The sequence below is a fragment of the Gopherus flavomarginatus genome (assembly GCF_025201925.1).
Source record: "Gopherus flavomarginatus isolate rGopFla2 chromosome 13 unlocalized genomic scaffold, rGopFla2.mat.asm SUPER_13_unloc_3, whole genome shotgun sequence".
NCBI classification, from domain to species: domain Eukaryota; kingdom Metazoa; phylum Chordata; order Testudines; family Testudinidae; genus Gopherus; species Gopherus flavomarginatus.
In genome coordinates, this window is record NW_026114611.1 from 3,065,903 (window position 1) to 3,077,157 (window position 11,255).

General features: G+C 47.3%; 2 non-coding genes across 2 annotated transcripts; one reads left to right on the forward strand and one right to left on the reverse strand.

Annotated features, from left to right (window-relative positions):
• Window positions 1–333: 333 nt before the first annotated feature.
• Window positions 334–406, forward strand: TRNAK-UUU (transfer RNA lysine (anticodon UUU)). The gene has a single exon. It is a non-coding gene; the product is annotated as a tRNA-Lys (tRNA).
• Window positions 407–8,409: 8,003 nt separating this feature from the next.
• On the reverse strand, window positions 8,410–8,481 carry TRNAG-UCC (transfer RNA glycine (anticodon UCC)). The gene has a single exon. It is a non-coding gene; the product is annotated as a tRNA-Gly (tRNA).
• Between the last annotated feature and the right edge of the window lie 2,774 nt (window positions 8,482–11,255).

Below are 11,255 nucleotides of genomic sequence, written 5' to 3' on the forward strand. Positions count from 1 at the left end.
TTTCTCGTAAGCACACAGGGACCTTAGCCAGTGCTCTTGATACAGGAATGGCCCCAACACAATAAAGTGAGGGGGATTTCATTTCACTTTTTTATTTTTGTATTTCCAATGACATTTCTGTTTGTGATTTCGTTTTGCTTTGTATAACTGTGTTTTCTCCTGGATTTGATATTTAACTAAAAAACGAATCAGGCCTCAGGGCGCCAGATGGAGGAGCAGGCTGGGGCTAGGACTGCTAAGAGAGCGAGAATGGCAGGTTTTCTGTATTGTTTCTTGTCTTCATTTTCATGACTAGTTTCTCTTGTGCACTAAATTTGTTTCTTTTACATGTGAGCCTGGCTAGCACAGTTGGTAGAGCATCAGACTTTTAATCTGAGGGTCCAGGGTTCAAGTCCCTGGCCAGGTGAAAAGGGAACCATTCCCCTCAAAATGAAAGAAGGCATCTCTCCAGGATGTTACTTGAAAACACCTTTTTTTCCCCAGGAAATGGCCTTTCCTAGGAAGGGCTGTGTACTGCCTGGGACTGAAGGGGCAACTTCCTCACATGCCCACTGGTCTCTCAGTCTGGATTAAGAAAGGCCTCTGGGAGCTGCAGCAAACTGCTGCGTGACAACTTGGTGAGTAAATGCAGTGCTACCCGCACAGGGTCATCCTCATCAGAACTCAGCAGAGGTCTGGGTGTTCCCTACTGGTCCCATGGTGTAAGGTCCAGCACTCAGGACTTTGAATCCTGCAATCTGACTTGAAGTCTCAGTGGGATCTGAGGACAATTCCTGTGCCACAAACCCTGCTGGGTCTTCCAAGTCTCTATCTTGCTTTCTGAAAGGCCATGAAAGCTTATCTTTTCCCCACTAGCTATTGTGACTTGAGCACAAGAGGGGATGTTTGATCCAGAAGCCTGGCCGTGCCTGGGGTCCTGTAGGTAGGGATGCGAGCTGCATTTCCTCTGAGTCCTGAAGCTGGGCTGCAGCCTGGCCTAGGAGGCAGCCCTATTGGTTGACCTACTGGCCCAAAGTCACTTGTGCGGTGTTGGTGTCCCCAGGAATGCTGAAGGGCCTAAGGGAGGGAGGCTCAATACTTCTCCCTATCAGTCAGGGTGGAAGAGGAGGGCTGCAAGAATGGGCAGGTTAATGGCTGGGCCTTCTAGCGTCCGGCTGGGGACGTGGTGGGGAACGCGAAGTGGGAGAAATGGTTGCAGGCCTGTGAGGAATGGTTTGGCCAGTGACATAAGTGGATTGTGTCATTTCCTACAAAGTTGTGGTGCTCAAGACCCATCTGTGGGGAATTTCCTCAGCCATGTGTTTCCCCCTGCTCCACGAGTGCTGCTGAGACCGAACACGATGGCCTTCCACCTCTTGTGGAGCAATAGGATGTCCCTATCTAGTCAGGAGAAGTGTGGCTTTTCTGCCATATTAGAAGGAGGGTTGGGTCTGGTGGGCTTGTACGGCTCCACTTTTTTGTTTTATCAATTTTCAGTGGTGGCTGAGCTGGAAGGCAGTTCAGGCCTGAGATAAATTTTGGGGCAACCGCAAAGAACCCAGCTGACTCTTCCGATATGGCCGTATTTTTTTTGACCCCACTGGATGCAGCACCGGGTATGGGATGGCTGATGGTGGCAGAAGGGGGAGGAGTAGACTCATAGACTCATAGACTTTAAGGTCAGAAGGGACCATTATGATAATCTAGTCCGACCCCCTGCACAATGCAGGCCACAGAATCTCACCCATCCACGTCTATAACAAACCCCTAACCTGTGTCTGAGTTATTGAAGTCCTCAGATTGTGGTTTGAAGACCTCAAGCTGCAGAGAATCCTCCAGCAAGTGACTCATGCCCCATGCTGCAGAGGAAGATGAAAAACCTCCAGGGCCTCTGCCAACCTGCCCTGGAGGAAAATTCCTTCCTGACCCCAAATATGGCGATCAGCTAAACCCTGAGCATGTGGGCAAGACTCACCAGCCAGCACCCAGGAAAGAATTCTCTATAGTAACTCAGATCCCAACCCATCTAACATCCCATCACAGACCACTGGGCATACTTACCTGCTGATTAGGACGTTAGGAAGTCCACTCCCTGCCCAGTGTTCTTCTATTCCCACCTTACACCCTACAGGATTTTCAGTGGGTGGCTTGGTGGAAGGTTCTTGCAGGATGGCTTCATCTGCAGCAGTGGCTGCCCTCACAGCAGCGGCAGCCACAGCAGCGAGCCACCCCCCTTTGGCTCAATCTGAACAGAGGTCAATGTACCACTGGGTGTGATAGGCCAATTTTAGGGAGTTTCTGCTGAAGGTGAGCAACTGTCCCCAGAACTTACTGACAGGCGCTTTAAAGTATTTCCATTTGTGCACGGCCAGCATGTGCAGAGCAAAGGCTGCTCACGGGCACTGTGTCAGACTCTGGCACCGCTTGAGACAATGGGCCATCTTCAGCCACCAGGTAACCCAGGATCTAAGGCAGGAATGGGGTGAGGAAGCAAGTCAAGCTGAGCAAGGCAGGCAAAAATTCATCTTGCCTTTGTGGGCACTAGCAATGATGCCCTTTTTGTGTGCCAGGGCTGACAAAAACATCCCAGACAGAGAAGCAGCAGGCCCAAAAGAAGCTGTTAGGGTGCTGACTTAGCTCAGTTGGGAGAGTGTTAGACTGACAATCTAGAGGTCCATGGTTCACTCCTATGCTTTGGCATGCTCTTTGTGTGCAGCAGTGGGCTTTTCTCTGGAATCACAGCAGTGCCTTTACCCACCACGAGTCCCTCCTTTCAGGCTCCCAAGCAAGAAAAGACAGCATGGACTTGTGCACCAAGTTGGCCCACCTGACCTGTCTTTCTTCTCTTGCTCTTTGTCATCAAGGGGAAGAAAAAGAAGCTCTCCTTCAAGCTGGAGTCAGAAGGGCGACGTCAGGATGACTTCCTGAGTGCCGGCTCCAGTCCTCTGCTCTACCAGCTGACCTATCGAAGGGCTGCCACCTCTCTCTCCAGGTTCGCCCATCGGTGTGTTCAGAATGGAGAGGGGTAACTAGTGGTGTTCCCAATGGTCAGTCCTAGAACCAATCCTATTCAATTTATTCATAAACGATCTGCAGAAAGGGGTAAACAGTGAGGTGGCAAAATTTGCAGATGATACTAAACTGCTCAAGATAGTTAAGACCAAAGCAGACAGTGAAGAACTTCAGAGAAGTATCACAAAACTGTGATTGGGCAACAAAATGGCAAATGAAATTTAATGTGGATAAATGTAAAGTAATGCACATTGGAAAAAATACCCCCAACTATACATACAATATGATGGGGGCTAATTTAGCTACACCTAATCAGGAAAGAGATCTTGGAGTCATCATGGATAGTTCACTGAAGACGACCACGCAGTATGCAGCAGCAGTCAAAAAAGCAAACAGGATGTTAGGAATCATTAAAGAAAGGAGGCTAAGATAGAGAATATCTTACTCCCTTTATATAAATCCATATAAAAATGAATACTGCGTACAGATGTGATCTCCTCATTTCAAAAAAGATTTACTGGCACTAGAAAAGGTTCAGAGAAGGGCAACTAAAATGATTAGGGGTTTGGAATGGGTCCCATATGAGGAGAGATTAAAGAGACTAGAACTTTTCATCTTGGAAAAGAGAAGACTAAGAGGGGATATGATAAAGGTATATAAAATCATGAGTGGTGTGGAGAAAGTGAATAAGGAAAAGTTATTTTATTTGACCCCATAATATAAGACCTCGGGGCCACCAAAGGAAATTAATAGGCAGTAAGTTTAAAACAAATACAAGGAAATTCTTCATCACACAGACACAGTCAACGTGTGGAACTCCTTGCCTGAGGGGATTCTGAAGGCTGGGACTATAACAGGGTTTAAAAGAGAACTAGATAAATTAATATGTTTCAGAATGGAAGCCATGTTAGTCTGTATCAGCAAAAAGACCGAGGAGTACTTGTGGCACCTTAGAGACTAACAAATTTATTTGAGAAACAACTCTGACATCATAATCAAAAAGGCTGACAAAGGAGGTGCTGTCGTCATCATGACTAGGTCGGAATATGAACGAGAGGCTGCTAGGCGGCTCTCTAACTCCACATTCTACAGGCCATTACCCTCTGATCCCACTGAGAGTTACCAAAAGAAATGACACCATCTGCTCAAGAAACTCACTGAAAAAGCACAAGAACAAATCTGCACAGACACACCCCTAGAACTCCAATCAGGGGTATTCTAATGTCTACCCAAGATCCATAAACCTGGAAATCCTGGATGCCCCATCATCTCAGGCATTGGCACTCTGACAGCAGGATTGTTTGGCTATGTAGACTCCCTCCTCAGGCCCTATGCTACCAGCACTCCTAGCTATCTTCGAGACACCACTGACTTCCTGAGGAAACTACAGTCCATTGGTGATCTTCCAGAAAACATCATCCTGGCCACTATGGAGACAGAAGCCCTCTACACAAACGTTCCACACAAAGATGGATTACAATCCGTCAGGAACAGTATCCCCAATAATGTCACAGCAAACTTGGTGACTAAACTTTGTGACTTTGTTCTCACTCACGACTATTTCACATTTGGGGACAACGTATACCTTCAAGTCAGCGGCGCTGCTATGGGTACTCACATGGCCCCAGAGTATGTGAAAATTTTTATGTCTGACTTAGAACAACGCTTCCTCAGCTCTCATCCCCTAATGCCCCTACTCTACTTGCGCTACACTGATGACATCTTCAACATCTGGACCCATGGAAAAGAAGCCCTTCAGGAATTCCACCATGATTTCAACAATTTCCAGCCCACCATCAACCTCAGCCTGGACCAGTCCACACAAGAGAGCCACTTCTTGGACACTAAAGTGCTAATAAATGATGGTCACATAAACACCACCCTGTACTGGAAACCTACTGACCTCTGTACTTACCTACATGCCTCCAGCTTCCATCCAGGACACACCACATGATCCATTGTCTACAGCCAAGCTCTAAGATAGAACCACATTTTCTCCAACCCATCAGACAAAGACAAACACCTACAAGATCTCTATAAAGTGTTCTTACAACTACAATACCCACCTGCTGAAGTAAAGAAACAGATTGACAGAGCCAGAAGAGTACCCAGAAGTCACCTACTAGAGGACAGGCCCAACAAAGAAAGTAACAGAATGCCACTAGCAGTCACCTTCAGCCCCCAACTAAAACCTCTCCAGCGCATCATCAAGGATCTACAAGCTATCCTGAAGGACGATCCCTCACTCTCACAGATCTTGGGAAACAGGCCAGTCCTTGCTTAAGACAGCCCCCCAACCTGAAGCAAATACTTACCAGCAACCACACAACAAAAACAGTAACCCACGAACCTATCCTTGCAACAAAGCCTGTTGACAACTCTGTCCACATATCTATTCAGGGTACGCCATTTTGGGACCTAATCACATCAGCCACACTATCAGAGGCTCATTCACCTGCATATCTACGAATGTGATATATGCTATTATGTGCCAGCAATGCTCCTCTGCCATGTACATTGGCCAAACCAGACAGTCTTTATGTAAAATAATAAACGGACACAAATCACATGTCAAGAATTATAACATTCAAAAATCAGTCGGAGAACACTTCAATCTCCCTGGTCACTCGATGATAGACTTAAAAGTCGCAATATTACAACAAATAACCTTCAAAAACAGATTCCAATGAAAGACTACTTAATTGGAATTAATTTGCAAACTGGACACCATTAAATTAGGCTAGAGTAAAGACTGGGAGTGGATGGGTCATTACACAAAGTCAAACTATTTCCCCATGTTTATTTATCCCCCTACTGTTACTCACACCTTCTTGTCAACTGTTGGAAATGGGCCATCCTGATTATCACTACAAAAAGTTTTTTCTCCTGCTGATAATAGCTCACCTTAACTGCTCACTCTCATTATAGTGTGTATGGCAACACCCGTTTTTTCATGTTCTCTATGTATGTGTGTGTATATCTATATCTATATCTATATCTATATCTATATCTATATCTATATCTATATCTATATATTCCTGCTGTATTTTCCAGTGCATGCATCCAATGAAGTGGGTTTTAGACCACGAAAGCTTATGCTCAAATTAATTTGTTAGTCTCTAAGGTGCCACAAGTACTGCTCTTTCTTTTTTCAGATAAATTAATGGAGGTTAAGTCCATGAATGGCTATTAGCCAGGATGGGTAAGGAGTGGGATCCCTAGCCTCTGTTTTTCAGAGGGTGGAGTTGGATGTCAGGAGAGAGATCACTTGATCATTACCTGTTAGGTTCAATCCCTCTGGGGCACCTGGTATTGACCACTGTTGGCAGATATGATGCGGGGTTGGATGGACCTTTGGTCTGACCCAGTATGGCCATTCTTATGTTCTTATGAAGAGAGGGGCAGAGCACTGTAACAGAGTTTCTGTAGTGTAGTGGTTATCACATTTGTCTAACACACAAAAAGTCCCTGGCCTGAAACCAGGCAGAAACATGAGGGCTTCATTTTCCCAGCTTCTACTGGCCTGTCCCTGCTGTTGTAGGAGCAGCAGTGATTTCTATGCTCAAAAGGTCTGTTATACTTCCCCCGTTCCCACTTTTGTCTCCTCTCCCTCTCTGAATGCCTGTGAAGTGGCTTTTCCCCTCCCGCTCCCTCCTGGACTCCTCGTGGGATGAATGTTCTGGTTGAAGAGCAGAAGAGCTTCCAGGCAGACAAGGTGTCTGGGACTCTAATTAGGCAGCACTCACAGACCCAGCGCATGGACACTGCCCAGGTGGAGTGTGACCAACCAGATGCAGCCAAGTCATCTCTAGTCGCAGGCCATGAGGTGTAGGCCCTTAAAAGGGGAAGGGGCCATGTGCTCAGGAGAGCACTCACAAGCTTGTACCTCCAGTGAATGCCCTTTGCCCAGACTGCCTGGCCAGTGGTTCTCTGCGTTGTATTTCATTGTGCCTCAGGAAGACTTACCTTCATCACAACGTCCATAGCTGCGTTGTGAGACACTTACTTAGCAGAATCCTGACATCTCCAGTGCTGTGCCTGTCCTGGGAGCATGAGTATGTGAGTGCGAGTGTGACCCCCTCCTCCCCCGCTTATTTTGAGCTTAGCTATCAGTATAATAAATGTGCTGTTTTCTGCCAGACTCTGGTGGGTCATTAGTCCTCCCTACACTTACTTGCTGGCCCAATTTTGGGTAACACCTGCATAACCCTAACCCCTGCATGGCAGAGGGTGGTGAAATGAGCTGAGGAAAAAGCCTTGGCATCAACAGGGGAAAGCTAGATGATCTTGGAGAGTCACCTTTTGAAGTCTTGTGGCTTCGCTTCCTCTGCCCTTGGAGGTTGGCCTATGGAGGCAGGCTCTTCCTGCTGGCCTCCTTTGTATGACTTGCCAAAGGAGGAAGTGAGGCAGGAATGGGGCAAAAGAGGAAAGTCGAGCTGAGGAAGGCAGGGCAGAAGCTAAGTGCCTTAGTGCGGCTAAGTGGGGTTAGTAGAGTGCCACCATTTGTTGTGCAAAGCCTGGGGAGGTGCGGTTGGCTACTGGGAGGTAGAATTCTGTGCCTGCCTCTTGGCTTCCCAGGGATGGCGACTTGCATCCCAGAAGAAGAAGGATGGTTCTGGGTGAAAGGAAGGCAAGCAACACTATGGGAGGAAATTTGAGTGCGGGGTGCTGGCTCTGCGCTGGGAGGGGGTTGGGATTCAGGAGGGGTGGCGCTTACCCCGGGCAGTGCGGCTCCCAAAGTGACCAGTACACACAACCCTGTGTCAGCAGCTCCTAGGTGAGCCATGCCAGGGGGTCTCCGTGCGCTGCTGCCTGCAGGCGCTGCCCCTAGAGCTCCCATTGGCTGCAGTTCCTGGCCAATGGAAGCTGCAGAGTTGGTACTAGGGGCAGGGGTAGTGAATGGAGACACTCCCTGCGCCCCAGGGGATGCTGGGACATGCCCGCCATTTCTGGGAGTGACACGGAGGGACGGAGGCAGAGTGGGCAGGGAGCCACCTTAGTGCTGCTGGCACATCTCTGCACACCCATTAGGGGAGGGGAGCAGAGGGCATCCATGTGCTGCCTGGGGTAGAGGCAGTGCACAGAGCTGCCTCCCCTCCCGGGTCTATTACAGGAGAGGAGGGGGGTCTTTTGGCCTGTAAGGTGCAGCAGGTTGGACTAGATGATCACATTGCTCCCTTCTGACCTTAAAGGCTCCAAGTCTAAAAGGGAGAGAGAAGTAAAGGAAGTTTTTTAAAAAAATAAACCAAACATTGTAATACCAGGATAACTCCAACAGCTTATTATATAGTCCTACCCCTTTCTTCCTCCATTGTGTTTTGAATGACCTGCAGGACATTGATTCTCTCATTCCATTAATAAACTGATACAATGTGACTGAAATTAAACCAGTTCCCAGGGGAGAAAACATCACATCATTGCATTGGCTGGGAATCGAAACCAGGTCAACTGCTTGGAAGGCAGCTATGCTCACCACTATACCACCAATGCATCTGGCAAAAGTGGTACTTATGCTTGCCCAATGAGGCTAGAGCAGCATTGAGGAGATTTTCAGCCTGTTAAAATGTACTGGATTCTCATCACTAAAAAAAACACCTCCATCTTCACTTGAGTTTGAACCATCAGCCTTTCAATTAGCTACCAAAGCTGTTAATCACAGGGTATGTCTACACTATGGGTATCACAGCATTCCTTCTCAGATCTGAACCTTAGAGTTCAGAAAATGAGATACTAGCACCTGAATCCTCTAAGCCTAATTACCAGCTTAGATTTGATAGCGCTGCCACCACCCAAAAATATAGTGTTTTGGGGCACTCTGACCTCCCCAGCCTTCCCTGGGGACCCCAAGAACCCAGATCCCTTGGGTTCTTAAAACAAGGAGAAATAAATCATTCCCCCACCTTTCCCCCTCCCAGAATTTCCCTCCCTGGGCTATTCTGAGAGATACTGATCCAACCTCTTAAATCACCATACAGAGAAGCATCTCCCTTCCTTTCCACAAAGAGGCAAGCAGATTCAAGGAAAACAAAGAGAGATTCTATCTTTCCCCCTCCCGTCTCCCCGCCACCCGTCCTGGTGAGTTATCCCAATCCCCTGGAATAACACAAGGGAAACAAGAGAAAAAAATCAATCAGGTTCTCTAAAAAAAGAAATCTTTTAATAAAAGAAAGGAAAAAGTAAAGAATTATCTCTGTAACTTCAAGATATAAATATTACAGGGTCCTATAGCTTACAGACACCAGAAAGAGACTTTCCCCCCAGTACCAATACAAATCAAAATATTCCCAGCAACTACACATATGAAAGTTAACCAGCCAGATCCACAATTGCAAATAGAGTAAAACAATCAAAAAGCCTAAATCGCCTGTTTTTACTTACTATTTGAAAAGAAACTTAGAGAGCCTGTAGTAATGTCTGGTCTCTCTCAGACCATCCGAGAGAAGAACACACAACGGACAAAGAACACACACAAAAACTTCCCTCCACCCAAATGTAAAAGTATCTTGTCTTCTGATTGGTCTTCTGGTCAGGTGTCCAGTTCCCTGCTTGTAACCCTTTACAGGTACAAGAGACATTAACCCTTAACAATCTGTTTATGACAACGGGATTATTCCGATTTTACAGAAACCAGTTTTTGGAAACAGATTGTATAAAGTCGAGTGCATGCGGCCCAACTAAGCACATTAATTCGGCGGTGTGCATCCAGGTACCAATGCTAGCATCGATTTCTGGAGCGTTGCACTGTGGGTAGCTATCCTGTAGCTATCCCATAGTTCCAGCAGTCTCCCCCGCCCATTGAAATTCTGGGTTGAGATCCCAATGCCTGATGAGGCTAAAACAGTGTCATGGGTAAATGTCGTCACTCACTCCTCCCTCCGTGAAAGCAACAGCAGACAATCATTTCACGCCCTTTTCCCTGGATTGCCCGGGCAGATGCCATAGCATGGCAACCATGGAGCCCGTTCAGCCTTTTTTCACTGTCAGCGTATGTCTAATGGATGGTGCTGATAGACGCGGTACTGCATTGCTACACAGTAACATCCTCTTGCCTTTTGCAAGTCAGCAAAGATGGTTACCAGCCATACCGTCCAGTCTGCTGCTTTGCAAGTTGACAATGACAGTTACCAGTTATACTGTACTGTCTGCTGCTGTCATTGGTGCTGCTGGCCGGCCTCGGTGAGGTCAGCCGGGGACGCATGGACACAAATGGGAATGACTCCCCGGGTCATTCCCTTCTTTAAGTTTTGTCTAAAGGGAGAGTCAGTCCTGTCTAGACTATCAGGCAAGTCTACTAAAGAACCAGAGAGGCCAAAGGCCACTCCCAGTCAGAGCCCCAGACATCCCACAGAAATGATGAGCTGCATGCCATTCTAGTGGGTGCCCCTGCAACAACCTCACCCATTGCTTCCCTCCTCCTCCAACCCTCCTAGGCTACTGTGGCAGTGTCCCCCCATTTGTGTGATGAAGTAATAAAGAATGCAGGAATTTGAAACAACACTGACTTTATTGCCTTTGCAAGCAGAGCTCAAAGCGGGGAGGGGAAGGCTGCCTCCAGCTGCTATGATATTCCAGGCAAGACTGAATCTCCATTAGTCAAAGCTTAAAGAAGAGAATGACCTGGGAGTCATTCTCATTTTTGCCCAGGCACCCCCGGCCGACCTCACTGAGGCCGGCCAGGAACACTCACGGGATGACGATGAAGGATACCAGATCTACTGTACCTTCTGACGTATGGAAGGGAAGGGAAGGGGATGCTGCTGTGTAGCGCTGCAGCACCACATCTGCCAGCAGCATCCAATAGACATAAAGTGACATTGAAAAAAGGCAAGAAACAATTTTTTTTTCGTTTGCTTTCATGGGGGGCGGGGGTGAACAACATATACCCTGAACCACCCGCAACGTTTTTGACCCTTAAGGCTTTGGGAACTCAGCCAAGAATTCAAATGGTTTTCAGAGAGTGCGGGAACTGTGTGATAGCTACAGTGGTCAGTCGCCCCTCCCTCTGCGAGTGTCCATTTCATTCTTTGGCTTTCTGGTACGCTTGTCTCGGCTCCTTAAGTTTCAGCACTGTGCTGAGTCCCTGCTGTGGCCTCTGTCCGTCATAACCTTGGAGATTTTTTCAAATGTTTTAGCATTTCATCTTTTGAAACAGAGTTCTGATAGAACAGATTCATCTCCCCATAGAGAGATCAGCTTCAGTATCTCCCATACGGTCCATGCTGGAGCTCTTTTTTGATTCTGGGACTGCATGGCCACCTGTGCTG